The sequence below is a fragment of the Moschus berezovskii genome, chromosome 9 (assembly GCF_049115385.1).
Source record: "Moschus berezovskii isolate FMDL1 chromosome 9, NW_MosBer_1.0, whole genome shotgun sequence".
NCBI classification, from domain to species: domain Eukaryota; kingdom Metazoa; phylum Chordata; class Mammalia; order Artiodactyla; family Moschidae; genus Moschus; species Moschus berezovskii.
In genome coordinates this window covers 65825576-65851826 of record NC_142468.1, presented here as the reverse complement: position 1 = coordinate 65851826, position 26251 = coordinate 65825576, and positions in this window count along the sequence as shown.

Genomic DNA, 26251 nt, shown 5'->3' with positions numbered 1-26251 from the left:
ACTTATGCTAAAGCTGAAACTCCAATACTTTGGCCACCTCATGTGAAGAGTTGACTCACTGGAAAAGAGTCTGATGCTGGGAGCGATTGGGGGTAGGAGGAGGCAGGGACGACAGAGAATGAGATGGCTGGATGGCATCACCGACTCGATGGACATAAATTTGAGTGAACTCTGGGAGTTAGTGATGGACAGGGAGGCCTGGTGTGCTGTGGTTCATAGGGTCGCAAAGAGTCGGACACGATTGAGCGACTGAACTGACTGAAGGATTCTTTTCTTTTTATTTGTCCCTTTCCGAAATAACTCAAGTAAAATGTTCTTTTCTTTTTATTTGCCTCTGTTAGAAATAACTCAAGTAAAACATGATTATTATAGAAAAACTAAAAAAATGGATAATAATCCTTTTGAACCATGTATAATCCCTCCACCCAGAGCAAATCACTTTTAACATTTCCGTGTAATTAGATGCTGAAAAGCATCATTTTTCTTGGCCTCCATTTATATAAATCTACATTAAAAACAGAATTATATTCCCCAATTTTTTTTTACTTACCAATATTTTATGACCATTTTTCTAAAAAATATTAATCACTATTTTTGATGACTGTACGGTGGCCATGAATAAGTTATAATTCATGTAGTATTGTAATTTTCTTTGATTCAGGTTTATTTTTCATTTTATAGACAATGCTGAGATAAGCACCCTTGCACATTTCTATATATAATACCAATTATTTCCTTGGGATAAAGTTTAAAAAGTGGAATTGCTGGATCTAGATAAGATTTTTACAGAGAATTTCATTTTTGAGCTAGGTTTTAAAGAATAAGACAGATTTAATCGGATGGAGACTCTGAAGTGAACAACAATATTACATTTTCTGAAACCTAAATTAATGTGATATTAGGTTATTTGAAATATAAAGAACATTAAAATTTTCACAATGCCAAATTTGTGACCCTCTTTTTCATATATATTAATATTAGTTATACATGTTAAAATCTTATGAGTGTAAGTGTACAAAGCTAGGTCATTTTCTCAGGATATAATAGCTTATCCTAATTAAAACAAAGATGATGTGGCTCATTCATTTCTTCATTTGTGCATCATTTACTTAATAGATATTTACTGAGTATAAGTGCACAGTGCTGTGATAGGCCAGTGAATACACTGAAATATATGGGGGAAGGCCATGCTACAAACCTTCACAAAATTTGACTTATATTTTCTGTTTTTTTTTTTTTTGTTACAGATTTTCTGAGTTAGAATATATTTATATGAGTCAGGTATATCTGAAAATGTGCTAATATTATTACTTTGAAAGCAAGTGATCTAAGAGACTGCTTTCTCTACTATTTCATTTAATCTCTGTGAAACATTTTTACCCTTAGAGTTTTAATCAGAAAATTCACATAGAAGTTTCACACGTAATTTATGATCCGGGGTATGATGAGGGTTTTTATAGACAACAATAAAAGGTAATTTAGACTATTAGTTCTTTAGTGAGGTTCAGACTCATTTTTTTTTTAACTTTTTGTAATACATTGGTCTGAGAAATGTGTGTGAGTTCAATGAATAAAAGAAAGGCAGTTGTGGCAAGACAGATTGCCAGGACATGAGGTCTGAGAACTAACAGGGAACAAAATGTATATGGTCTCTATCCCAAGATAAGGAGTTGTGAATTTATCTGTCTTTGTATTTAAATATTTAGTTCAAAATATATTTTCTTTCATAATTCTACCCCAGACTAGTCCAGTTCATATGGTTAACTCCTGTGCTAGAAATCCTATTACACTTTTCACCATGGCATATGATCTAGCGCTTAACTTTTGTTTTGTTACTACTTCTCTTATGTTACTCTTTTTTCAACAAGATGTCTTTTGAGAGGAAGTTCTGTTATGGATAATTTTGACTAGTATAATTCTAGACACATAGTAGATATCCCATAAATATTGGTTGATTATAATTCCTGAGAGGTTGGGGTGGGAAGGTAACAAAGTAAAAGTAAAAAATGGATGGATGATATGAAAATATATGTGATAACCACTGAGAAGATTAAGTCCTTTGTGTAAAGACTGGAGAAACAAACCATTTCAAAATTATGTTCTGATCATTTTTGTCTCCTGTTTTAAGCCATGTTTTAGTTATTTGTCAGTTTTTATTTTTAAATACATCTATCATTAATTTGTTATTTCAGTAAGAAAAGTCTATATTGTCTTTCTTCCTGCTCTGATTCAATATTCATTCTTGTCAAATAGTTTGGTCACGGCTCAGATGTTACTGTGAAATTGAGAAGAGTACAGCATTGTTCTGCTACGCTTTTGAAAAACTGCTGTATCTTTTATATTAGGTAAATAGACACAGTTCCAAAAAGGGATATACATTTCCATTCTAATTCTTTTCATGCTGTTGTTACATAAAGCATGTCCTAAGAGCCAAGGATGAACAAAAACTGCTTCTTAAAGAAGAAAGGATAAAGCAAGATAAAGACATCAAAGCTGTTGCCAATACATTTTATCCTGAAAGAAATTACCAGAAAGGATCAGAACTTAACGGAAAGGGGTTACTGTTATAAGTCTTCCTGAGAATTTCAGAAGGGAGTAGGAAATTTTCAGAGGAGGAGATATATTTATTCAGTTGACAAGAGTTCTGTGAAATTTTCTAGTTAATTCAAACAAAAGGCAAAAGCTTTATTATATCTGCTGGGTAACTGATGTTTTAAAAATCAGGGAAACACATCTAAAAATGCTTAAAGTGAAAAATGTCTAGGGCCAAATGCTGAAAAACTTTAAAAGACACTTTCAAGATTTCTTAAAGTACAGTTTCAAGTTCAATGCAAACTCTGTGAAAAATGGTTTTGCTGAGAACCAGCATCAACCGACTGTTAGGTCTAAGGTTTCCCATGGTGCCAGGTACTGAAGAAGAATTTTTTTTTTGTAGTTTGGCAGTGTATGATTTGTTCAACAAGTACTCTCAAGTCCCACTTCCTGCAAGGCACTGTGTGCTAGGGAATGTAGAAGATTCAAAGATGTTTGAGGTAATTATTATGCCCTTAAGGAGAAAAGACAGGTATAGAAAGTAACAATTGCTTACATCTTTAAGAAAGCTTGTCAAAATTAATTTAAACCAAACTGATGACTTATACAGAGAACTAAAATATCCCATAGTTCACTTCAAGTAATATTTTATTCTAGTTATATATTTGATTTCTCTTTTGTGATCTGTGTGAGACTTAGGACTTTCCCCTTTGGCCCTATTCAGCTGTATCGTGTGTCTCCTGAGGGACCTAGCCCCACTAGGAGCATAGGGCAGTGGTGAGTCCAGAGTCTATAGTGGAGAACTTATGTTAGAAGATCCCTCCCAGCACTTGGCATTTTTGTAATTTGAGTTTCATAATTCCCTTCTACCTCAGTTCCGTCTAATGGTTTTATTGGGTTGATACAGTGATTAAATACATCTGTAAATCACTTAGCAAATTACCTAGTAATCGCATAGTAAACACATATTGTGTACATGCTGAGTTGCTTCAATCATGTCCAACCCTTTGCGACCCTATGGACTATAGCCCAACAGGCTCCTCTGTCCATGGGATTTTCCAGGTAAGAATACTGGAGTTGGTTGACGTGACTTCCTCCAGGGAATCTTCCTGACCAGAGATCGAACCTGTATCTCTTGTCTCCTGAATTGGCAGGGGTGTTCTTTACCACTAGCACCATCTGGGAAATCCATTAAATGGTATTAAATCAAATAATATAATATTACTTCTCTCTTTAGAACTCTCTAACTGCTTTCCATTGTACTTGGAATCAAAACTGCTGCTTACCACTTAAGATGTCCTACAATTGCCGTTACAAAAATCTGCCCTCCACTTGTGTTAGTGCCTTCTTGCATAACTCTTTCCCTATAACTGAATGGTGCTAAGCATCTTCTCTCCAGGGATCTCTAAACTTGTTTTCTCTTTTATTTACAAAATCTCCTCAACAAGATTGTTGAGTGGCTCACTCACTCCCATGGTCAAATAGAACATTTTTCATGACAGTTCTGTATCAGTGCCATTTCCTTAGATGTACTTTACTTGGCTATCATATCCAGCAGTAATTCCCCTCAGTGGTGTCCTAGTTGCTTTTTATCCCCTGTACTAATTAGCACTTAAATTGTTTGTTAACTTATTTATCTTTGCCATCCTTACTAGACTATAATTTAGAAAAGAACCTGTAAAGGAAGGACTTTTTCTCTTTGCTTAACTGTTTCATCCTGTTCCTGTAACAATGCCTCACATACAGAGATACTAAAAAAATTTTTGTATGGAAAAAATGACTGGAAGTATTTATTTCCATGGATAACAAAGTCCTGTGCTGCCAAAAGCTATTTCTAGAGAAAAGGACACTATTAGGAATTAAATTCTTTATCCATGGTTTCTTAAATCAACATATTCTTTTTAAAAGTAGAAAATAAAAGTTTTTAATTTCAAAGAGTACAGCCTTGGTAGGTGAGAACAGTTAGGGAACATCAGGTAAGATCGGCTCACTCATTTGTTGTATCTCAGTTATAAACTTTAAAAGTTAATCTTAATTTTGTACCATAATTATTACCTGCTGCTGCTGCTGCTAAGTAGCTTCAGTCATGTCTGACTCTGTGCGACCCCATAGATGGCAGCCCACCAGGCTCCCCCGTCCCTGGGATTCTCCAGGCAAGAACACTGGAGTGGGTTGCCATTTCCTTCTCCAGTGCAAGAAAGTGAAAAGTGAAAGTGAAGTCGCTCAGTTGTGTCCGACTCTTAGTGACCCCATGGACTGCAGCCTACCAGGCTCCTCCATCCATGGGATTCTCCAGGCAAGAATAACGGAGTGGGGTGCCATTGCCTTCTGTGACCATTAAAAATAAAAATGCATTTAGAGTTTTAAAATTATGAGCCCTGCACTTCATGCTAACAAACAAGATATGTTACTAGTAATCTAAATATTACTTTTAAAGTCTGAAGACTGAGTGATAGTTTTATAGTTGTTAGACCACAGTTTCACAAGAGTCTGTGCTGTTGTGTCTTGCTTTCTAACTGCTTTATGTGCACGTCTTTGTGAATTTGCAACTCCATGCAGCACACCAGGCTTCCCTGCCTATCACCAACTCCCAGAGCTTGCTCAAACTCATGTCCATCAAGTCGGTGATGCCATCCCACCATCTCATCCTCTGTTGTCTCCTTCTCCTCCTGCCTTCAATCTTTCCCAGCATCAGGGTCTTTTTCATTTCCTGTCACCATGTAATAATTTTGATTAAGTCAGGAAAAGGCATGAAGAGTTTGACAGGATAGATTTTTAGTTAAACATTTATAGTACATAGTGTTTGTAATATAAATCCACGATTAAAATGTCTTCCATTAATTTAAGAAAATATTCATTTATTCATTCAGCAAATATTTATTTATCTACAATGTGCCAGACACTAGAGATATGCGAATGAACAAAAAACACGAAAAAAACTTGGGCAAAAAAAGTTTCTTCAATAACCTCTGCCAAATTTCCCTCTTTGTAAACTGTCATGGGTGAATTTAAATATACTGACTTTTTTCCAATTTCCAATTTGTATTTTGCAAACACCTATTGCTTTTAAAGCATAGATTTGGCTACTTGAATAGCTAAATAATGGAATTAAAGACTTTATTCTGAAGGAACTGCTACTAATTGAGGGAAGGGAGCCTACACTTGAAAATACAAAGTTAACATACACATATGCATATCAAAGAAGAGATTCAAGATGACTGATGAACATCTTTGATGTTTAGAGACAGGTCACTAGATTTGAAATCAAAGGGACTAGGTTATTGAGTAAATCAAATGCTCATTAATGCTTCCAGTGACTGTATATTTTCATTTGCCTTGCTGTTTCTTGGGAGGCAAAGCTCTAGATAGTATTTTCACTTGATCTTAGGCAAAGGATTCATATTTAAAATAGTTGAAGCTTCTATACTGATGGTTGCCTTCTCTGCATCACAAAATCATGAATACAGTAGATTCTAGACATTTACAGATTTACAATTCATGATTTTAACTATTTGCCAGTGAAGGGGGAAACTACTTATTATTTTACTGAAAGAAATTTGATTTATTCACCTGAGTGAATTTGTCTAGTAAGCACTTAATCTTTTAGTGTTATTGTTGTTCTGAATATCCTAAAATAATACAACTTTGCTTATTCTGTGAATATTTTCCATTAATTAAGAGAAAATTATTTAAAAATTTGAATGTGCCCAGGAAATATAGGACTGTTGGAAATAAGTTTCAAAAGAAAGAAGAGGCTGAATATAAATACTATATAATCAAATCTAAAGTTGCCTAAGGCATATTTTTATGTATCATGAGCCTATAATTTGGGGGCCACTCTTTTCATCCATTTAATATTAAATCCTACATTATTTGCATTCAGACAAATATTTTTGTATTTTAATTTTTAGCATATTTATACTGTGTTTACTATGAGGATGGGTATTAACAGTATTAAATTCTTATTAATGATTTACTTTATTTATATAACTTTTTTGAAGTGTAGAGATATGATAAAAATTTATTACAAGCATTTTGACTATATTTACATATCAGTCAAAAAATCTTTCAAAAGCTTTCCATTTCTACTTCTGGTCACATTGATAGTGGCAGGTTTCACAGCTGTGGTAGCATTTGCAGCAATAGTCTCATTGATTACTTAAGAAGAAAAATTCAAATAAAGAAGTATTTATTGTGTTTTTACTAGACTGCATCTTAATGTGCTGCACATGGGTTATTTATAATTGCCTTTTATTATCGTACAGTCTTGTCAGAGATGGGGAATTCATGTACATTAGGAAATTAGAATACAGTCCAAGAATGACCACTGGAATTTAACCAAGCATTGGTATGTGTGACTAGTATAGTACAGTTCGGGAAAGGTTTAATGGAAGAATTTAATCCAAGAATAGATTAAAGGCCTGGCTTTTCCCTAGAACTTGATAAAGTGGAATAGACCAAATGGTTCATAAATTCATAAGTGAAACTGTGAGTGCTGAACTAGTGTGACTGTTGTAAGAAACTGAAGAGGTCAGCTGGACTGTAGAGAAGGTACAGAGAAGGAAAGCTTCAACCCATTACTGGGGCCTGATGATGCTTGGCCTGTCGTGCACATGCTTGTCCAGGCAGGAGTCTGAACTCGATCCATTATGCAGTAGGAAGTCAGTAGTTGTGAGTCCAAGACCGTTATAGTCATGAGAATTTTTTCCATATCATGTACAAATAACTTTAAATAAATCCACATGTTTATTTTTCCTGATCCACACAAATGTGCGGAGGACAAGAAATTCTAAGTTTGGATACAATTTGACTGGTATTTCTTCTTAGTCTAGTATTTTATACAAATTCTGAGATAAATGTACAGTCTTTATGAAAGTCTTACAACAGTTTTATTTTTAAAAGAATATGTGCTAAACTTAGAACTTTTGGATGTTTATAATTTGGATAAATGCAATGTTCCAGGATGATTGAAGATCACTGGATGCTGACCTCTGAGCTGTTAAATATAATCCTATGATGGTCTCTATAAGAAGAATGGGAATTTGTTTCCTTGTTAGTGTGGTGTGCTGTGCTCAGTCGAGCAGTTGTGTCTGACTCTGCAACCCCATGGACTGTATGTAGCCCACCAGGCTCCCCTGTCCATGGGGATTCTCTAAGCAAGAACACTGGAGTGGGTTGCATCCAGGGGATCTTCCCAACCCAGGGATTGAACCTAGGTCTCCTGCACTGCAGGCAGATTCTTTACCGCCTGAGCCACCAGGAAAGCCTGCCTTGTCAGTGTGGATAATACCATGCACACTGTGGTCAGAACTCTATAAGTAAAAACAAACTGGAGGTTTTGGCCAATATCCACATATTTAATAAATAATTTTAAAAAATCAGATTAGTTTAAGAAAACTCTGGTAATTGTCTAAATATAATTTATGAAATTTTAATTTTTCTGGAATCAAAAAGAGGGAACTCTCTGAGGATGGTAATGTTAAAGAACAAAATTCTGCATAGGTAGTGTGACATTTACTCAGAAAAATTAAATCTAGGACTAAAGTTGAGAAAAACAGTTGTCAGTTGGCAAGATTATAATGACTGAGAAAGCATTATAGAGGACAAAGTCTTTGTCCTTACCCCCTCCTGGGAATCCCTTATGGTCTAAAACCTGTGTGATAGGAAGTCATTTGAATATTGCATTATAATACTTCCCAAATATTCCCTAAAGGATCTGTTCATTTTAATGTCTGTAGGATGTTTTCGAGGAATGCCTGATGACATGAGAAAATGATCACAAGGTGAATGGCAAAGAGAAACAAAATTATAAACACAATGTCATTTCCATTCTATAATTAAATTAATTAAACAAATATATAAAAGTGAATTTCAGGACATATAATGCTTTTGGGAGGTTCTTAAGTCATAATTTTTTGAAAATTTTCTCTGTATAAATATACATATATATATTTCCCAAATTCTTTTTTTTTTATTTCCCAAATTCTTAATGTTGAACCTTGACCCTTATACTTTCAGAGAAGGGTATGGTCTACTCATAGTCATAGCTCTTATTTTTTAATTGAAGTTTCAGGTTTTGCTTCAAGATTTGTATGAATTTTCTGTACATCAAGAGAAAGTAATCTTGGAATGTTATGTTAATTTCATAAAATAGTTTTCCTTTATAGTGTTATGACTAGTTTTAAATCACCTTGAATGATGAATTCTTTTCAATTTCAGGAGTTTGTTTTGCCTATTCTTATTGCAGTATATACATGGTGATAAATTTTCATTCATGATTGATCGTAATGAAAATGTAGATCTATTTCATTAGTCAAGCTTGTAATTTATATCTGAAAATACACAATGGTGAATGCATTCAAATTACAACGCAACATGTATTAGGGTTGAAGAGAAGTATATGTTGTTTCACTTAAGCTGCAGATGCTGTTATCATGCAGCATGTAACCATCAGTTTTCAATGGGAGGATGGAAAGAGTTGGAAATCCAGGTTGCTGCTTAGTTTATCAGAAAGTTAAAGACCCAGTCATGGTTCATTTTAATAGGTGATTGCTAGGAGTTTTCTGACTAGAATATTTCCATCTTTATTAAAGACCTAAGTGCTTATTCCCTGAGAATTAGTTGGCCTCAAGTATGGTGTTTATGAAAACATGTAAGAGGTTGTTAACATTTTTTAAAAAAGCTTAAAGTTATAAACTCTTCATTGCTGAACAATCCTGTTTTGTTTTTTCTTTTAAGACCCTGGGAATGAAAATAGGTAGTTCATTGTTTAAAACAGAAAACAAAACTTATTGAGTGACTGCTGACTTTTACAGTGTACTTAAAATGACTTCAAATGCATTTTTAGTGTCTTTTTTCATTTATATTTGCTCTAAGAATTTTGAGGATAGATAAGATGTGTCTAAAAACACAATAATCTAGTTAATATGCTTTAAATACTGTCTTGGGAGTAGGGATGGGAAATTGGACCCATTGTGAGTTCCAGTGTAGTCTATTTTATGAAATATGCCTTATAGAAAAAATTGTTGCTATTGTGTAATTAAGGTAAAGTACAAAGCAAAGGGGTATAAATTCAGATTATGGTTTTTATATAATCTAGAAAAGTTGTTAGCAAAATAGTATGATTGAAAGACTATCAGATTTTATCTTTATAGGTTGTGTGACACTGCCTGTGTCATTTACTCTCTTAACTGTAATTTTGTTATCTATAAAGCACATCAACAACTCAATGGACATGAATTTGAGAAAACTCCAGGAGATAGTGGAAGACAGGGGAGCTTGGCATGCTGCAGTCCATGGGGTCTCAAAATGTTGGGCACAATTTAGTGACTGAACAGCAACAAACATAAAGTAGTGATACTACTATATTTTACAGAAATTATTTTGAGGATTGAATAAAATATATAAAGTGCCTAGGACTGTACCTGTTAATTTTTCCAGATTCAGTAAATAACCTTTTATACAGGCATCTATATGTCTTTTTCCTATTTAACTGTGAGTTTAGTCTGGGGTCCATTGACATTTAGGGAATAATGGAGGTTCTCCATTTATAGAAGTCCCTAGGTTCTATGCTTGTATTACTTTCATCAGATTTAAAATTTCTCTGTTACAGCCCTTGATTACAAACATACATGTTAAACTTTATTCAGTTTAACTGCCAATTTATCTTACAGTCTAGTTCAACAGTTTAATTGTAGGCAATTTCATAGAATTAGAAGCCAGACCTGTGAGTGTAGCCCAGGTTGTGGTAAAAAAATTGCAAAGGGAACTAATTTTAAAGTGACTGATACTCCATAGATAGATCCTTTACTCCATAGATAGATCCTTTAAAATGTGAAGAGTAAAATATACTTATATAAAGTGTTCTCAACTTTGAATTCAGTTGATTGGTTGTTTTGTATAAAATCATACAAAAACGAGACTTTATGGTGTGGGAACAATGAGAATTGCTGATAGTTCACATTAAATGCATAATGTAAAATTTATCTACTCAAGATATTTTATCTTGCTTTTTTTTTTTTTTTACTTTAAATTGAAATCTTTGAGTCTTTAGTTTTTAGATTTAATATTTAAGTATTTGAGATATATCCAGCCTCTCATGTTATACCTAATAATTTTAACACCCAAGCATGAGCTAAATATTTGCTATTTTATTTTTTCCAGCTTCATTGAGATATAATTGGCTTTAAAAATTGTATAAGTTTAAGGTGTATAATGTGATGATTTGATACATATATATTGCAAAATGATTACCATAGTATGATTAATTAACACCTCCATTACCTCACATAATTACCTTTTCTGTGTTTGTGAGATGAGAAAATTTAATATATACTCGCTTAGCAATTTTTGAGTATATAGTATTGTTAACTATAGTCAGCATGTTGTACATTAGATCACCAGACTTTACTAATCTTATGGCTGGGAATTTGTGCCTTTGACCAACAACTCCTCATTACTCTGACCTCACACCCCTAACAACCACCATTGTACTCTCTATTTCTATCATTTCAACTTTTTTAGATTCTAAGTGTAAATGTGATCATGCAATATTTGTCTTTCTCTGACTTATTTCACTTACCATAATGCTCTCAAATTCACCTATGTTGTCTCAAATGATAATATTTTGTATATATATTTTGTAAATATACATATATATATTTACCCCTTTATCATTACGTAAGGTCCGTCTAGTCAAGGATATGGTTCTTCCAGTAGTCATGTATGGATGTGAGAGTTGGGCTATAAAGAAAGCTGAGCACCGAAGAATTGATGCTTTTGAACTGTGGTGTTGAAGAAGACTCTTGAGAGTCCCTTGGACTGCAAGGAGATCCAACCAGTCCATCCTACAGGAGATCAATCCTAGGTGCTCATTGGAAGGACTGCTGTTGAAGCTGAAACTCCAATACTTTGGCCACCTGATGTGATGAGCTGACTCATTTGAAAAGACCCTGATGCTGGGAAAGCTTGAAGGCAGGAGGAGAAGGGGATGGCAGAAGATGAGATGGTTGGATGGATTCACCAACTCAATGGACATGAGTTTGGATAGGCTCCAAAAGTTGGTGGTGGACAGGGAGGCCTGGAGTGCTGCGATTCATGGGCTCACAAATAGTCGGACACGACTGATCGACTGAACTGAACTGAAGGAACTTTGCCTCTTCTCAAGCTTTTGATTTAAAGTCTGCTTGTCTGATACAAGTATAGCTACCCCTACTCTCTTTTAGTTTCCACTTGGCTGGAATATCTTTTTCCATTTCTTCATGTTAAGCCTATGTTTATCTTTGATTGGGAATTAATCCATTTACATCTAATAAAATAATTATTAATATCTATTAATAGGTAAGGACTTTCTAATGCCATCTTATATTTCTCTTCTTTGTAGTTTCCTTGTTCTTTTCTTCCTCTTGTGTTGTCTTCATTTGTGAACTGATAATTTTCTGTAACAGTATGCTTTGATTTCCTTTATTTTTCATTTATCTGTTGATTTGTGATTATCATGAGGTTTATCGGAGAAGGCAATGGCAAGCCACTCCAGTACTATTGCCTAGAAAATCCTATGGATGGAGGAGCCTGGTTGGCTGTAGTCCGTGGGGTCGCTAAGGGTCGGACACAACTGAGCGACTTCACTTTCACTTTTCACTTTCACACATTGGAGAAGGAAATGGCAACCCACTCCAGTGTTCTTGCCTGGAGAATCCCAGGGACGGGGGAGCCTGGTGGGCTTCTGTCTAGGGGGTCGCACAGAGTCGGACACGACTGAAGTGAATAGCAGCAGCAGCATGAGGTTTATATAAAATGTCTTATAGATACAATAGTCTATTTTATGCTGATAACCAGCTACCTTGGATCACATATAAAGCTCTATCATCTTTATGTTTTTGATGTTAAAATTTACCTCTTTTTCTGTTAGCATGCATTCACAGATTATTAAAGCTACTTTTAATACTTCTGTCCATTAACCTTGGTTATCACATCATCACATTATAGTATTCTGAATTTGTACTGTACAGTTGCATTCATTTCACATGCTACCAAGGTTATGCTCAAACTCTTTCAAGCTAGGCTTCAGCAGTACGTGAACTTCTAGATGTGCAAGCTTTTTTTAGAAAAGGCAGAGAAACCAGAGATCAAATTGACAACATCGGTTGGATCATGGAGAAAGCAAAGGAGTTCAGACAAGCATCTACTTCTCCTTCATTGACTATGCTAAAGCATTTGACTGTGGATCACAACAAACTGTGGAAAATTCTTCAAGAGATGGGAATACCAGACCACCTTACTTGTCTCCTGAGAAACCTATACGCAGGTCAAGAAGCAACTGTTAGAATCAGACATGGAACAATGGACTGGTCCACAGCTGGGAGAAGAGTATGACAATACAAGAGTATGTATTGTCACCCTGCTTATTTAACCTATATGCAGAGTACATCATGCAAAATGCCAGGCTGGATGAATCACAAGCTGGGATCAATATTGCGAGGAGAAATATCAGCAACTTCAGTTACACAGATGATTCCACTCTAATGGAAGAAAGTGAAGAGGAACTAGAGCCTCTTGATGAGGGTGAAGGAGGAGAGTGAAAACGCAGCTTGAAACTCGACATTAAAAAAAAAAAAAAAAAGAAGATCATTGGCATCCGGTTCCAGCACTTCATGTCTAAAAGAAGGAGAAAAATTGGAAACAGATTTTCTTTTCTTGGCCTCCAAAATCACTGCAGATGGTGACTCAGTCCTGAAATTAAAAGATGCTTGCTCCTTGGAAGGAAAGCTATGAAAACGTAGACAGCATATTAAAAGGAGAGACATCACTTTGCCAACAAAGGTCCTTACAGTCAAAGCTATGGTTTTTCCAGTCGTCATGTACGGATGTGATAGTTGGACCATAAAGAAGGCTGAGTGCTGAGGAATTGAGGCTTTCGAACTGTAGTGTTAGAGAAAACTCTTGACAGTCCCTTGGACAGCAGGGAGATCAAAACAGTCAATCCTAAAGGAAATAAATCCTGAATATTCATTAGCAGGACTGATAGTGAAGTTGAAGCTCTATTACTTTGGCTACCTGATGCGAAGAGCTGATGAATTGAAAAAGACCCTGATGCTGGAAAAGATTGAAGGCAAAATGAGATGGGAACAACAGAGGATGAGATGGTTAGATTGCATCACTGACACAATGGACATGAATTTGAGCGAACTCTGGGAGGTAGTGAAGGACAGGGAAGCCTGGCGTACTGTAGTCCATGGGTTTGCAAAGAGTGAGACACAACTTAGCAACTGAACAACAACAACAATATATATATATATATATATATATAAAAATATATATATGAATAGCTAATGTTGGCCATCTTTGTCACAGATTGGCATATTTCTTGCCATAATTTTATTTTTACTTCTATCAAAGGCTTATTGTATGCCTGGTGTTCTACCTATATAAATGCTTTTAATCTTCATTATAATCAGGTATTATTTCCCATTTTATAAATGAAAAAATGAAAAAATGTTAACTTTTCTGTCATAATATCATTAAAAACATAGTATGAGGATAAAACAATGAATAAAATAAATAATATCTGCTATTATGGAGCTTTTATTAAATTGGGGGTAGACAGCAAAAATAACCAAAAATGACTTCAGGGCTATTAAGACAATATATAGTGTAATAATGAGGTAGACAGTGTGAGACTGAGGATGGAGGTCTTAGGATTCCTTTAGTATAATTGAAGACCTCTCTGTCTATGTGGCTTTTCTCTCTGATTGAAAAGAATGAGAGAGCCAGGATAATATTTAGGGAAAGAGTGTTCTAGTAAGAGGGAATAAAATAAATTCAAATGTCCCAAAAGTTTTGAAGCAGTGGTTTACTTGGACTAAAAAGGACAGTCTGGTTGGAAAGGCATGACTGTGGATGAGAGTTATGGCAAACAAGTACAAGATGGAACAGAGTATTAGGAAAATATAGGAGAGGGGTTAAGTCTGTCAGGCCTTTGGAGGCTTTGGTGAAGATTCTTGATGGGATAATTTTGAATGTCATGGAAGCCGCTGGAGGTTTTGGAGCAGAGCAGTGCCATGTACTGATTTACATTTTGAAAATATCATTCTCATTGACTGTAGTAGAAGCTATGATGGAAACAGGTAGCCTGTTAAAAAGAATCTCAACAGAACAGGCAAGAGACTCACTATGTTGATAATTCTGCTGCTGCTGCTAAGTCACTTCAGTCGTGTCCGACTCTGTGTGACCCCACAGACGGCAGCCCACCAGGCTCCCCCGTCCCTGGGATTCTCCAGGCAAGAACACTGGAGTGGGTTACCATTTCGCTCTCGAATGTGTGAAAGTGAAAAGGGAAAGTGAAGTCGCTCAGTCATGTCTGACTCGTAGCGACCCCATGGACTGCAGCCTACCAGGCTCCTCCATCCATGGGATTTTCTAGGCAAGAGTACTGGAGTGGCTTGCCGTTGCCTTCTCCGGTTGATAATGCTGGGTAATATGAAAAACGGTTTGGGTTCTAGGTTCATTTTAAATATAGGGAGCAAGAGAGGAATTGTGTCTTTGATATGGATATTTATAAAAATGAAATTGCCATTTTATTAAGATTAGGGAAAATCTTGTTTTATAGTTTATAATTAGATCAATACTTTTGTTTGAAGCATGCTGAATATGGAATTTATGTTAGATATTTAAGATATATCAGTTAAGAAACAGCCTTGACATTTGGATTTGCAATGTGGAGGTCACATTTGACCTTGATGAGATGGTGGACAGGATAAGGAAATTATTTGGTGTTCTTGTTTTCCCTATAGAATTAAGTGCAAATAAATTAGGTAAAAGTTAGGAGGGAAGGTGGGGTTTTGGATGTTGTCAGATAAAGGTGAGAAATTGTCATCTAGGAGAGTGGGAGAATAGTTTTACAGTGACACTTTTCTGTAATTCCAGGCACCATTGCCTCTCCCCTTGAAATCTATGATCATTTACTTAAGCTGAGACTAGCATGGCTCCAAGATTTTCGTTAGCAAGCCTCAGCTACTCAGGTAAAGTTAGAAAGTAGGTGAGAACTATAAGTTGGGTGAGAACTAGAAGTTAACCAGAGTTGGAATCTTGCAAACTTAGTATCCTGAAGGGAAAGATGAAGAAAGAAGTCCTTTGATGAACCATCGACTCTAAATAGCATAAGGATGAAAAAAATATTATGAAGGAAATTATAGAGAACAAAAATCAATAGAGGCTCCAGTGTGGCAAATAATTGTTGGAGTTGGGATAAAGAGCATCCAACAATATCTTAGTATTGGAGAGTGGGATATTAGAAACCAAGAGTGGAATGGCTGTAGTTATTGATAATAACAAGTTGTGATTACTGAGTCAGGTGATTTTGCTTATGATAGACTGTGAGTTTCCCAGAGCAAAGTGGAAGACCATGTGGAAATGAGAAAGGAATTGGGAAAATGTGTTCGATGAGGGATTGTATGGAAGTACATCACAGGGATCACAGTTAGAGGGACTTACAGTCATAGGCTCCTTATGATTTCTGAAAGCAGCTGGGACCTGAAAAACTCATCTTAACAGTGTCTTCAGAGGTGATAATCAGATTTAATTAGGGCCTCCTTCTAAATCAGGTCTCAGCCTTGGCTGCACATTATAATCACCTGCGGGAACTTTAAAAATTTCCAGTGCTCAAACTTCACCCCAAACCAATGAAATTAAAATCTCTAGGGGTGGGACCCAGATGTCAGCATTTTTATAAGTTCTCCAGGTGTTTCCAATGTGCAGCCAAGGCAGACAGCCAGTTTTCTGGCTTTAGGCCAGAAGTAGCAAGAAATGTTGGCTCTGGAGCCTAGGCTCTGCATGCTAAGACAGATCACCTAAGCACTGTCTGCACATAAGGTAGGAGTCAGATTTGCCTCCTTCCTGTGTCTGAGCATCTAATGAACTAAAGTTTATGCGAGAACCAAACCAATTGACTCAAAGCAGTTAGTCGATGTGCCTATGTATATTAGCCAGTAAAAAGTGAAAGTGAAAGTTTCTTCCCCAAGAGCAGAACAATCACAGTTTGAGACCCTGTACTGCAGGACAGCAGGTCGTCGCTGAGATAGCAATTGATGACATATACCTTGCTCTGAGGGCTCCTTAAGAACTTCTACCTTTTATGAATGTCAGGTGAAAGGTTCACAGCACAACTTTTCATGCTTAATTAGCAGTTAGAATCGCTTCAAGAAATCAAATAGGGAGGAGCAGATGGACTTGCAGCTCACCTTGGGGCAGTAATTTGTTTGTCTCAGCCATTAGTCTTGGTTGCTAACAACATCATCTAAAGGTAATGGAATCATACTTTTGCTTATTCTCCATTTGGTTGCTAAATAATTTAGCTCCAAAATCTAATTTCTGTTAAAACAGAAAAATAAAATCTTTCAGAGCTATTTAATTTGTAACATGTTGCCATTATAATCTCCTGGCCTTGGTGTAATGTCTAAGACTCACCTGATTGCTTTAAGTACTCAGCACTGATATGCTCTAGTAAGTGAAGAATTTTTACTTGCAGATTACAAAGAACACATTGTATCTTATTTGCATCTCAATATAAATAAGTTACAGAGGGCTAAAGTTTTGCTTTTGGATTTTAAAAAGAAAAATTCCTACACTTTAAAACTTAACTCTTTAAGTGGCCCTGATTTTTGAACAAAACTTTTAATATTTTAGAAAGCCAGTATTGTCCTTTTGTTGTGGAAGCAGTTTTGCTATATTTTAAAAATAAAACTTTACTCCACATTTATAGCACTCTGAAAAGGTTTTATATTTTATTTACTGATGCCATAGCTTTTGAGATTGAAATGGACAAGAAAGGTCTGCCATAAACTCTTTTGTGTTGTGTTAAATCTGTGGGTTTAAGTGACCTAGGAGAGAGTGGTAATTCTTTCACCTTCCTCTACTTGGAAATGTGTGTTAGTTCTCTTTGAAAAGAAGGCTTTACTTAAATTAACTTGTTATTTTTTTCCCAGTTGGAGTGACAGGGAATGCTGGGTGACCTTTGTAGGGTTACTTATTGTCTTCATGAAAATTTTCTCCATCTGAGCTAGAGAAAATACCTGCTGAGCTAAGGACTATGGTGAAGACAATGCTTGTCAAACATTTTATGTGCTACTTCTTAGAAAGAAACCAAACATGATAAATAGACTTTCAGAACAAGTTTTCTAAAATTCACCTTGTACCAAACTTTTCCAAGTCCATCTAATCTTCATCATGTTTTTGCACTCTATTTAAGCCATGATGATGAGTGAGAGTTGGTTCTGGGTAAAATATTGCAGTGAATAGTTTAAATTTCTGCCTTGACTTTTTGTGTCTTTCTCTTGTCCTCTATGGTATGCCTATGGATTTCACCTTCTATTTACTCTGACATGCATAGCACCTGATATAATTCTTCCTTTCTCTATAAAGACTGCATATGCCCAAATAAACCCCATTTCAAGTCTTTGCTTGTTACTAAAAAATATTTCTTGGACCCTACCCCAAAACCAATTAAATGAGAAACTCTGAGGATGTAGCTTTGTAGAATATTGAGGTTTAAAAAATCCCCAGGTGAGTCTAATGTAAAGCCTTGGCTACGTGTCACTGTCTTAAGCCAGAAACTTTGGATTCTTAAGGGTATAATTCTAAAGAGTTAGCTGCTGAATGAAGAACATATTTGTAAACCAGAAATCCTTAAATGCTATGAGCCCCAAACTAGCGAGAGAATATTTTCTCAACAGCCTAAAGGATGATAACAACTAAACTAACAATGATGTTTTATGTAGCTATGAAATTCCTTAATTGCCATAGTCACTGCTGCTGCTGCTGCTGCTAAGTCGCTTCAGTCGTGTCCGACTCTGTGCGACCCCATAGACGGCAGCCCACCAGGCTCCCCTGTCCCTGGGATTCTCCAGGCAAGAACACTGGAGTGGGTTGCCATATCCTCCTCCAATGCATGAAAGTGAAAAGTGCAAGTGAAGCCGCTCAGTCGTGTCCGACTCTTAGTGACCCCATGGACTGCAGCCCACAGGCTCCTCTGTCCATGGGATTTTCTAGGCAAGAGTACTGGAGTGGGTCGCCATTGCCTTCTCCGGCCATGATCACTGAGTGAACATTATTTCCTTAGTCTCAGGCACTGAGTTATCTGTAATTATCTATCATACACTGGATGTATTATTTTTCTGTTTGTATCTGATAGCATAATATTCACTATCAAGAGACTAACTTCCTGATTTGTGGGTGTGGGAAGAACTACAAGCTCATTTGCTATTGTGTCACAGTGAATTTCTGATTCTAAGAAACATTTTCCATCACCACAATGACAGTAGAGTTACCTGTTTTCCTTATCTGATTTAGTTAACTTAGTTTATCTCTGCGTGTTTGGAGTTGACTGTCTCTCTGTTCAGAACAATTAGAAGGGTGGCCCAGAATTGTAAGCACACTGGGACATTGTTCGTGGCTATGATGACATTGTATTCAAAACCATAGTTTCCTAAGCTGACTGTTTTTTGATTGGACCAGATATTAGAAGATAAATGATGAAAACTTGCAAACTGCAAGTATTCTTGAAGTAAGAATTTTATATTTATACATGGATAGGGAGGCCTGGCGTGCTGTGATTCATGGGGTCGCGGAGAGTCAGACACGACTGAGCGACTGAACTGAAATGAACTGAACTGAACTGAAGATAGAAGCCTTTGATGAAAAGTTATTCTTGGATCAATATGCTCACTTTAAATAACTATATTTTTAAAATTTTATATATTTATTTGATTTTAATTTTGTCTTGCATCCGTCTTTTCATGCATGAGAGCTTTCTCTAGTTGCGGAGAGAAGGGCCTACTCTCTAGTTGCGCTGCATGGGCTTCCCATTGCAGTGGCTTCTCTTGTTGTGAGGCATGAGCTCTAGGTGTGCAAGCTTCAGTAGTTATGGCTTATAGGCTCTAGAGAACAGGTTCAGTAGTTTTGACACATGATCTTAGTTGCTCTGCGGCATGTAGAATCTTCCTGGACCAGAGATGGAATCCGTGTCCCTTGCACTGGAAGGCAGATTCTTACCCATTGTACCACCAGGGAAGCCCTATTCAGTTGGTGAAAAAAGTAATTGTGATTTTGGACTGTGAATTTTAAATCTCTATAACTAGGCTCAAACATAGTTTTATTAGTCAAAATAGGAACCATTACAATCAACACATTTTTGCTAATGAGAAAGAAGTTTGCTTATTCTTGCAGTATAAAAATCCATGCTTTGGGATTTGATGAACTCTTGGAAAGTATTTTCTGCATCCTGCTGGTTGTGGAAGTGTCTTCCTTGCAAAAAGTTGAGATGCTTGAGGAAGTGGTAGTCAGTTGGCGAGAGATCAGGTGAATAGGGTAGATGAGGTAAAACTTTATAGCCCAATTTGTTCAACTTTTGAAATGCTGGTTGTGTGCTATGAGGTCGGGCGTTGTTGTGGAGAAGAATCGGGCCCTTTCTGTTAACCAATGCTGGCTGCTGGCATTGCAGTTTTCAGTGCATCTCATTGATTCGCTAAGCACTTCTCAGATGTGTAATGGTTTTGCCGGGATTCAGAAAGCTGTAGATCAGACTGGCAGCAGACCACCAAACAGTGACGGTGACCTTTTTTTTTTTTAGGTGCAGGTTTGGCGTTGGAAAGTGGTTTGAAATTCCTTCTTAGTCCAACCACAGAGCTGGTCATTGCCTGTTTGTTGTCACATAATATCCACTTTTCATCACATATCACAATCTGATCAAGAAATGGTTCATTGTAGTTTTATAAAATAAGACAACATTTCAAAATCATGATTTTTTGATTTCTGGTCGGCTCACGAGGCACCTGCTTATCAAGTTTTTCACCTTTCCAGTTTGCTTCAAATGCTGGGTGACTGTAGAATGGTCAACACTGAGTTCTTCAGCAACTTCTCAAGTAGCTGTAAGAGGATCAACTTTTATGATTTCTCTCAATTTGTTGTTGTCACCTTCCCATGGCTGGCCACTAGGCGCCTCATCTTCCAGGCTCTGGTCTCAGCTAGAACCATCACTGGGTTGTATGTTAGCTAGCTGTTCCTGGGCCAAATGTGTTGTTGATGCTTCTAGTTGTCTCCACTGCTTTACAACCCATTTTGAACTCAAAACTGCTCGAATTTGTTTTTTAGTCTAACATCATTTCCATAGTCTAAAATAAATACAAAAGAAACAGCAAGTAATAATTCATTAGCAAAACACGACATGAGAAATATGCATTAAAATGATGTATAACATAACCACATTTATTGAGAATGTATTCCAGTTCAAATGGCAAATATCAACAATGCAAAAAGCACAGTTACACTTTCACCAACCTAATAGATGTTCATTTTTAATTTTAGTTTTTGAGCCCTTTCAACTTGTACCTTGAACTTGATAATAGCAAATAAAACCCACTTTGTTGCTGTTTAATCAATTTCGTAAAATGGAGAAAGTTGCAACATCTGGCTTTTGTTCAAGACCATATTTCTTTCACTAAACTGGTCTAGAAGACATTTTTTTAATACAATTCAGGGGCATTCATCCTGCCTCACTCTCCCTGTGACCTTTGAGAGGAGTGCTAATATGTCAAAGATGAGGATACTATTGATTAACAATTTTGGTGAGTTAAGTTTTTTGTATAATTCTGAAAGAGATTAAAGTCTATTTTAAGACTTCCAGTTTCTGGTTCTGCATCACATATAAGGAGCTTGGAAATCACCAGTCTTCCTTAAAAAAAGTAAAAACTGAACAGACTAAAAAAATCAACATCTCTTTTGGGGGCGGGAGGAGAAGGGGACGGCGGAGAATGAGATGGCTGGATGGCATCACGGACTCTGTGGACATGAGTTTGAGTGAACTCCGGGAGTTGGTGATGGACAGGGAGGCCTGGCGTGCTGTGATTCATGGGGTCGCGGAGAGTCGGACACGACTGAGCGACTGAACTGAACTGAACTGAAGAGAGGTGAGACACAAATACTATCCCCACGATTGAAGAGTCAGGCAGGTACAGGGAATAGACACTTGGGAGTGGAAACCATCTCAGGAAATCTGTAATTGAAAAATTGCTGGTGGCTTAGTGTCCAATTCTTTGTGACTCTATGGACTGTAGCCCCTCCAGGCTCCTCTGTCCATGGAATTCTTCAGGCAAGAATACTGCAGTGGGTTGCCATCTCCTTCTCCAGGGGATTTTCCCCACCCAGGGCTCCAACTCATGTCTCCCACCAGGTAGATTCTTTACTGTCTGATCCACCAGGGCTTCTTTTTTCACTTTTCAGGGAGGACAACTCTGAGGATGAAAAACTAGACCCACTGACAGTGGTGAGGGGAGGAGAGGCGCACCATATTGTGAGATTTATCTCCAGGAGATTGATCAAGTTCCCCCAGTAAGTGTGGGAGAAAAATATAGATCCCCTGGAGGAGGAAATAGCAGCCCACTCCAGTACTCTTGCCTGGACAGTTCCATGGACTGAGGAGACAGGCAGGCTACAGTCCCTAGGTCACAAAGAATCAGACCCCGACTGTGCGACTTTCACTTCTGGCAGGAGCGGGAGGACTTAGGAACCATTTAGAAATGCCCAGAGCATTCTGTTCTTCTTAACAAGACCTGCCCTCAGGAGAGACTAGAAAACTAGAGCCTGACTGACCTGGGGAAGGGCAATACTTCAGCACCTCTAGCTATCCTGTCTCACTTAAGAGTTGGGGGTTTGAAGGCATAGGGGGACTGTGGCTGAGAAACAGTGGTGAAGTGCAGAAGCACAGGCTCTAAAAGACTGAGATTTAATCAGAAGAATAAAAACTGCTATCCCTCCCATGGCATATTACTAAGGGTCTTTTTTATAGCCTTTTCTTTTACTTGGTACCTTACATTTGGCTGTCAAGAAAAAATTTGCAAGGCATATTAAAAGGTAAAGAACACAATTTGAAGAGACAGCAAGCATTAGAACAAAACACGGTTGGGATGCTTTATCTATTCAGTGGCCCTTTTCATGGTTGTTATACCATGTACATTTTGGAATTTTCCCCCCAATTAATTGTTTCAAAAGACTATCTTATGGATGTCTCTTGAGAATGTGGGCATCATGACTCTCTCTCACCTACTTTAGGTTTGAAAAGCAATCACTTAGCAACTGAACAACACCAACTGCGGTCAAATGCTTTATGTTTTTGAGAGAAACTGTTTTCTCTTTAATGTGTTATTAGCATTGTTGTGTCCAACTCTTTGCATTCCACATGGACTGCACCTTGTCAGGCTTTCCTGTCCTTCACTGTCTCCTGGAGTTTGCTCAGATTCATGTCCATTGAGTTGATAATGCTATCTAACCATCTCATCCTCTGCTGCCCCTTTCTCCTTCTGCCCTCAACCTTTCCCAGCATCAGGGTCTTTTCCAGTGAATTGACTCCACATCAGGTGGCCAAAGAATTGGAGCTTCAGCATTAGTGCTTCCAATGAATGTTCAGGGTTGATTTCCTTTAGGATTGACTGGTTTGATCTCCTTGCAGTCCAAGGGACTCTCAAGAGTTATTAAAATTAGCAAGATGTAATACTGATAACCAAAGAACAGCCTTAGGGTCTGACTTGATGACTTTGGCTTGCATATTATAAACAAGAAGATGAGCCATGATTTATAGGTAGTTTAGCCCACTTCTTAAAGCTGGGGGGAGGTGAGTCATTTAGGGTCAAGTTCTTTTTAATTATAAATATTGTGTCACTTGAATGTTTAGCATATGTGGTTCATTTGTAATCAAAGAACAATTTTATTTTTTATCTTCTATGTCCATGAAAATATGTTCAGAAGGGGCAGTGTTGCTGACCCTTGATGAAATCTTGGCAGGCTTAAGGCATTTCTTATTAATGTCTGGCAACAGCAGTCTTAAGGTTCTAGTCCTTTTAAATTACAAATACAGTATTAATTCATTAAGTAAAAATCTCATTCTACATGGTAATACTTTAATCTTTTTTGAAGGGATGGTTGATTGGCATCACTGACTCAATGGGCGTGAATTTGAGCAAGCTCCGGGAGATGGTGAAGGACAGGGAAGCTTGGTGTGCTGCAGTCCATGGGGTCACAAAGAGTTGGACATGATTGAGCAACTGAACAACAACAACTAGAGGAAAGTCCAACTAACTGTTGATAGTTTTCCTCTTCCTTACTTAAGACCTGTAGCAGATGGAAACCTTTTATCTAATAAGGAGAAAATAGTATGCTCAGCTTCTTTTTTCCGTCCCTCTTCCTACCTCACTTCTTCTTCCACTCTCTAGCTTCAAAAAATAAAAAAAGAAACAGGTGGAGAGAAGGGAAAAAAATGACATAGAACAGAGAAATGTCTTATTTGGGCGACATCTGGTGAAGGCGATTTTAAGCTTTTGGAGTCTGGTAGATGTTACATGTTGATTTCTTTTTCTTATGGGTGCCTGTGTATATATATGTGTGTGTTTTTTGAAGATTGCATCCCTGGCGACATGTTTAGTTCTATCTCTCATGGTATGAGCAGAACAATCCATTTCCCAATCTGTTTTTCCTTTGGCCTCTGTTTTTCTGGTAGTCTATTCCACAAATAATAAACTATTGGTGCTCCCTACTTTTTCTCCTGAACTTAACACTTGGACTTAAAATGGCTCCAGTCTTGCTCTTTTTCTTTTTGGTAGGGCTCAACACCTTGGACCTGACAGTCTCTGGATGTGAAGGCCAGTCCCAACAGAACTACATTTATTCTCCCACCCCAAGCCACTGGAAGATCCTGAGGCATTCTCTGCAACTCCAAACTTCAGGGAATTAACATTCCAGGATCTGGGAGTAATGTAATGGAAATCCCCATTCTGAGGCTTTAGATGGAAGAGTTGGGACCTTCCACACTTATTCCATCCTTCTTGGGAGAGGCTGGGGATTTCTACCAATGGGTGTATGCCTCCTCAGTTACTTCAGTCGTGTCCAACTCTTTGTGACCCTATTGACTCTAGCCCACCAGGCTCCTCTGTCCATAGGATTATCCAGTCAAGAATACTGGAGTGGGTCTCCATGCCCTCCTCCAGGGAATCTTCCTGACCCAGGGGTTGAATCTGTGTCTCCTACATCTCCTGCACTGATTGGCATGTTCTTTACCAATAGGACCACCTGGGTACCAATGAGTCTTCTCAGAAATTTACTCTCCATACCTTGACCCAGCTTATTATATATGATTTGCTTGAGGAATCCAAGAATTGTTGACAGTGAGATTTTCTTTATAAATGTTGTATATGGTCATCTGTCATTCATTTCTATATTTGATGTGTATCATATTTTTGTCTCAAATGAAATGGAAAGATTTATGTTTTGATATTCTATAACATGTACGTTTGCCTGGAGTATCTCCTCTTAACATCTCCCCAAGAACGAGGGATAGGAAGGTTCTTTCAGAGAATTCTTTCAGAAAATTCAGATACATATTTGAAATTGTCCCATTTCATTATGACTGAATTGATTGTTAATTAGAAAACCATAGCTTAGCTTGCCAAATGCAATTTCTCATAGATTTTGGATTATTTACTAGAGAGAGGAAAAAGCTGTTTGAAATAACCACTATAAAAAGACAATAGTCTGGTGGAAAATACTGACCCTTCCTATAGGAATAGTTTTCCATGAATTGAATCACAAAAGTTGCATTTACTTTAAAAGGTTTCCAGTAGGTCGGATAATTTAGATAAGCTTTAGGAACCAAATGGCAATAGAGTGCACTGAGTCTGTCCTAATTCATAATTCTGGAAAATACTTCCTAACTCCTCTTTAATTGGCTTTCTATACCCAAGCATCATAGCTCACTAAATGGACCATGTGAGTTGAAGCATTGCTGTACTGTCTGGACATTCATTTTAGTATATCAGAATTTACTAGCTTTATAGGATTTACAAAGTTAGGACATTTGAGTCATTAATAACTGTGATAATATTTTATACAGTTAATTATTTTTGGCCTCAGTGGTATGGTGAAATAAAGTATTGTTTCTTTTCTGCAAGGTGTGCAAGTTTTGGGGCTATAGATTATAGCCCCCTTAAAGGTGAGTTACTATCAAAATTTAGACCATAGTGTTATACATTTATGCCTATGTTTACCATATTTGCATGCTGAGAAGTTATTCTATGAAGAGATTTTCTATTGAAGTTTTTGATTCTGTGCTTTTAGATTCTGTGCTTTTCTTTTTCAGAAAAATGCAATCTTAACACTTCATATGAAATGGAAATAGAGTCTGAGGGCTTTAGGGACTCATTTGAAGAATTGAATACATATGCTGCTTTTATAAAAAGAGACTCCTAGAAGATGGTTGAACAACTAGTTAGAAGTTTCCTGGGTCCCAAGGTGACCATGTGAAGCAGATTACCACATCCAGCCTCCAACATGCAATTGACTATGACTTATTTCAGGATTTTCTCAGAATTGAGAACATACTATACAGTTATAATACAACCAATGCCATTTATAAGCTGTATTTTAAATTTAAAGGCTTGAAGTTTTGAATGTGTGAGAATACATGAGCTGTTTCGCATTATCCACTGTAATAGAGCTCTACTAGTTGAATATGTTTGGAAACAGTATGGCTGTGTCTTACCAAAGTTGTATTCTAGTGAACAGAAAAAACTTTCTGGTCAGAAAGTACAGGATTTTAACAGTGAGAAATGATTGCGGTTATAAAAAAAAAAAAGAAATATATAGGGAGGAAGTTGGGTTATTAACATAGTAATAACAAGAA